Raw genomic sequence first — 5,355 nt, forward strand, 5'->3', positions numbered from 1 at the left:
TGTTTCCACAGAACCATGTTGGATACTTGAGTTTACTGCTTCAGGTAAGTAGAGTTTTGCAAGAAAAAAAAAAATTGCCTGTGTTTATCTTTGGAGCCCTGTAGGAATCCTTTGAACATTTTATTGGCATGTGTTTTAAATAGTTCTACTGCGGAGGAACTTCCTTTGTTTATTTCTCACTCATGACTTCTGTCCATCTCCTTAAGCCTGCTTCTGACCTTCATCTCTTCGTCAAGCTGTAAGAAAACAAGAGGTATTTCAAGTTAGGCCTGAATAACTTATTTGGCTGAGTTGTAACAGAGAAAATGGCCTGATAGAGAATAAGCAAAAGGGATTATATCTAATCTAGGGATTGTTTAATTAAACAAGAGTTCTCTTTGGAAACTGCCCCAAAAGATGTGAAATTGATTTGAGAAGCTAGGGGGAAAAGTGAGAAGGATACAAAATTAATTTTAACTATCTCTTTTCCTATCTTTGGAGACTATTGAGTTACTAAATTATTGCCGAAGTGTGTCGGTATAAAATGATGCTTCAGAAAAGAGTGTCACCAGTAAGTATATTGAATTATGATGCCTCTAATCCTGGAAGTAGAGATACATAATTGGTAAAATTTTATCCAATGTGTTTGAAATTCATAAAGTTGTTTCAAGTCACTTGATATTTTAAAAAGTAAATTTCTTTGATTCTTCTACAGAGTTAAAGATTAAAGTTCATATTTACCATAAATATTAGTCTGTTTTTGTTCATTAGTATTTGTTGAGGTAGTTCCATTAACTCTATAAATTAATATTCTCAGAAATTCTATCTAATTCTCCTTTCTTTGGAGAATTTCTCCTTTCTTTTGGAGGAATTTGCTGACTTTTGTCTATGACCACTTTTTTTTTTTTTTTTGCCTTTACTGAAAACAGAAAACATGTTACTCAGAAACAGATGGAAAATTATTACATGATTCTTAGCTAGATCCTCAAACTCTCTCCTACTTCCCACCCCCATTTGTTCACATTTTGTGGAGGAAACATTAAACAATTGTAATATTCATCTGATCACTTCATACTGATGGATGAGACAACTTTTCAGAAAAGCCAGCTGGGGGAAAATAAAAAAGGAATTAAAAAATGGTAAAAAATGGATTAATGGAAATGTACTGAAGAAGTAGGGAAATATTAGAATGTCAGTGAAAGGGAAATGACTGTGAAGTGTCATAAACTAGTAATTTTGAAACATAATATTTAAGCACTTTCTGTTTTGTTATTGGTGAGAGAAAATCCATTCAGTGGAAATATAACACTTAAAAGCCAAATTGGACACTTTGAAAATGAGATCCAAGTGTTTGTGTGAATATGTGTCTGTATGTTTTGGGAGAAGTTGTGAAGAATAGTTTCAATCACATGATCTCCATTTTAATTTCATCCACATGACCTGGGATCCTATAGGGACCCCTTAAGAAGAGAGAAGTAGGTTGATGCAGGTGTCAGAGCAAGATCAAAGGACAACAGGCCATCTTAAAAAAATATAAAACAGGAAAATAACAATCTGGAACCAAGTGTTTAAGTGCTTTGATAGTGACACCTACTTCAATGAAAACCTTTTGTTAATTTGTGATCCACGTTTCATAAAAACTTACAAATATACTTGTATATTAAAAACAATCAGTTACCCATCAGGACATGCGAAACAATATGAAAATTGCTGTAATTCTTAAAAAGACTCACAATGAGATCTGTTTTCCAGAGCCATAGCTTATTTGTAAGAAATATTGCCTGTAGATGCAATTTATCTTTTTGGAAATAAAGATGAACAAAAGCATTGTTCCTGGAGCTTACACTTTGGAGGGGAAGCTAATATTATGCAACTAATTAAATTAACAAATTATAATTTAAAATGTGATTAGTTTAAAGAAAATTTTAAAAGTCAATTCTGGAAAAGTACTAACAGACAAACTTGACATAATATGGAAAACTAAAGATCTATGAGATCAGAGGACTGAGTAAGGGTTAACCAAGTGAAGGTGAGGAACAAAAAGAGAATTCTTATCGAGGGACCCGTACCTGTAAGATCCCCATGGAGGAAGGAAGCCTGGAAAGAAGAGAGTGACTGGTGAAGAGAGAAGAGGGTGGAAGAGGAGGGAAACAAGCTGGTGAGGTTGGCAAGAACCAGACCACACAAATCATAGTGCCCTGTTTGGCATATTCAGGATTTCAGCCATTATTTTAAGACAACAGAAAAAAAAAAAAAAAGATTATGGTGGGACTGTGTAAGGGAAGGAGGATTACAGGTGTGTTAAGATCAGATTTACATTTTGAAAAATTACCTTACCATAGAGAACATATTGGGCAGAGACTAGAATAAATTTGGAGAGGCCAGTTATTGCAGTAATCCAGGTGAAAGATGAAGATAAATCTGATTGGAAGAAAGGCAGTAAAACTGAGAGAAGTTATGGAATTGAGAAACAGTGCAAGAGTTACTTGAGCTTGGTTGATTCCTTTGATGTGGGAGGGGATGAAATAGGTTGGGTCAAGCATCCTTGATCGCAAATTAGGTTTTAAGGAATTGGTGTTGCCTTTCACCAAGTAATGAATACTGTTAAGAGAATCAGGTTTGTGTGTGTAGGATCATGCTTATCTGTGGATGTACTGACTGCAGAACCGTTGAGAAATTCTCATGGCCTGTTCCATAGGTGTCTGGAGCTTTGGAGATAGAAATTGTGAGTTATTAATTTAGAAAGTATGGAAATGGGTGCAGTTAGGCTTGAGAAAGAACATAGGGTGCGAAGAGAGGGAAATTAAACCAAGATACCATTTCATGGCTGGATTCAGGATGATGAGATCTCAAAGGTGAAATAGAGTGAAGTATCAAATATGTAGGGAGAAAACAAAAAATATGATTTAGAGAGGACAAGGAAAAGAGAACTGAAAGAAGTGAGCAGTCACCACTGTTAATGACTGAAGAATCAAAAAGATCAGGACTAAAATTAGACATTATAGGGGAGCCTGGCTGGCTCAGTCGGTAGAGCATGGGACTTTTGATCTCAAGATCATGAGTTCAAGCCCCGTGTTAGGCATAGAGATTATACACAAACATAAATATTTTTAAAAGTTACAAACATTTAAAAATAAATTTAGTCATTATGTCTTATGATAGGATCATTGTCAATCTTAGGAACAATTTTGTTGTTGTTGGCATATGTTTTTTTATCTTCATTAAGTAAATATATAGGAGTGGGATTGCTGGTCATATGTTTAACTTTCTAAGAAATGGCAAGACTTATTCCAATGCACCTTAATCGAACATACCACAAAAAATACATATGACAGTTCCAGGTGTCCCACTTCCTTCCACTTCCCCACTACTATACCTAGTAGTGTCAGACATTTTAACTTTTTTTTTTTTTGAGATTATTTTTAAAGATTTATTTATTTGAGAGAGAGAGCATGAACAGGGGTAGGGAGAGAGGGACAATCAGACTCCCTGATGAGCAGGAAGCCCAATGAGGATCTCTATCCCAAGACTCTGGGATCATGAACTGAGCCAAAGGCAGACACTTGATTGACTGAACCACCGAGAAGCCCCAAAGTGAGTTGGTTTTTTTTTTTGTTGTTTTTTTATAATTTTTAAAAAAAAATTTTATTTTTTATAAACATATATTTTTATCCCCAGGGGTACAGGTCTATGAATCACCAGGGTTACACACTTCACAGCACTCACCAAAGCACATACCCTCCCCAATGTCCATAATCCCACCCCCTTCTCCCAAACCCCCTCCCCCCAGCAACCCTCAGTTTGTTTTGTGAGATTAAGAGTCACTTATGGTTTGTCTCCCTCCCAATCCCATCTTGTTTCATTTATTCTTCTCCTACCCACTTAAGCCCCCATGTTGCATCACCACTTCCTCATATCAGGGAGATCATATGATAGTTGTCTTTCTCTGCTTGACTTATTTTGCTAAGCATGATACGCTCTAGTTCCGTCCATGTCAGATATTTTAACTTTTTAACAGGTTTTTTTGGGTAACATTGACTAACCATAAATACACACATTGTAAAATCATATTTTAAAATAGGTACTGATGTAAATATTTAAATCATACAATTTAATATTTTGACATGGGTATACCCCTGTTAAGTCATTATCACAATCAAGATAGAAAACATGTCAATCACCCCAGAGATCCCTTTGTGCTGTCTCTATTACTACTCCCCTATTCCACCACCCCAGCAGCCCCTACTTTCTGTCAGTCTGTGTTAGTCTGCATTCTCTAGAATGCTGTATAAATAGACTGTACTTAAGTGGCAGTTCGCATTGTACTTTTTGGAGTGATATCTATAAGAATCTGTGCTAAGATTGTAATCATTTACAAACTCTATATAAAAATTGTGTATGAACTAAACGCAGAAGCATTTTCATATTTCTCCTTGATCTACATAATTTTAAGGTAATTTTATATGGCTTGGAAAATTACATATGTATATTTTAGCCAGACACCTCTGATTATATACATTGGCCTGTTATTGTTTTAGGAAATTATGAAGCATATTGTAACAAATATCCTTTTAATGGAAATTCATACACATCATGTGAGATGTAAAGACTTTTACATTTTACCATCACTAAATTATATATTTAAAGTTCTTGAAATACATTGGTAAATTTGCTTTGGAGAGACTAAACTAACTTACAGTTTTAGCTATGGGAGTGCCAAATTATGTATACCCTCAGCGATGCTGGGTAGTTACCATAAAAAAAAAAAAAATTTGTCCACTGGTAAGCAAGAATACTATTGGTGCTGAGACATTTTTACATTGCATTTTCAAGTGAAAAAAAGCACATTTCAAAATATCATATGTGACATGATTTCATATAATGATTTCATAAAATGTTTTTATGAGTATAAATGTGAATAAATATCATGAGAATATATGTATTCAAAATATATGAGTCTGTGTGTGATGGACTTCTATATATATAGATTTGCTTGACCCTTAACTTTTTATATTCTAATTCTACTATCTTTTCCATATATTATTTCAGGAATAATTTGAAATCAGTTCTTTGTTTTAATTAAAAATCTAACTTTTGTCAAAGCATATTATTTAAAATCAGAATGCAGAACACTTTATATTGGTCTTCTGCTTGTACAGGTCAGGGCAGACAGTTTGTTTCTTTCATAGATGATGAGGAGGATAGGCATGGGGAAAGGAATAACTGTTAAGAAGAGAATAATGGAGAGAAGGGACAGGAATATTGAATTCAGGAATATTACTTTATAAATTAACTGGATAAATTAGTGACCAGAGACCTATGTTAGCTTGTATAACAGCCATCTCATCCTATTTTATGGTAGACAAAATAATTTAT

General features: G+C 34.3%; 1 non-coding gene across 1 annotated transcript; it reads left to right on the forward strand.

The window, feature by feature from the left end:
* The first annotated feature begins 2,988 nt into the window (after positions 1-2,988).
* On the forward strand, positions 2,989-3,061 carry TRNAK-UUU. Its single transcript has one exon. It is a non-coding gene; the product is annotated as a tRNA-Lys (tRNA).
* The last annotated feature ends 2,294 nt before the right edge of the window (positions 3,062-5,355 follow it).

This window comes from Mustela putorius, unplaced genomic scaffold, assembly GCF_011764305.1.
Source record: "Mustela putorius furo isolate JIRA1106 unplaced genomic scaffold, ASM1176430v1.1 tig00000721_pilon_pilon_pilon, whole genome shotgun sequence".
Taxonomy (NCBI): Eukaryota; Metazoa; Chordata; class Mammalia; order Carnivora; family Mustelidae; genus Mustela; species Mustela putorius.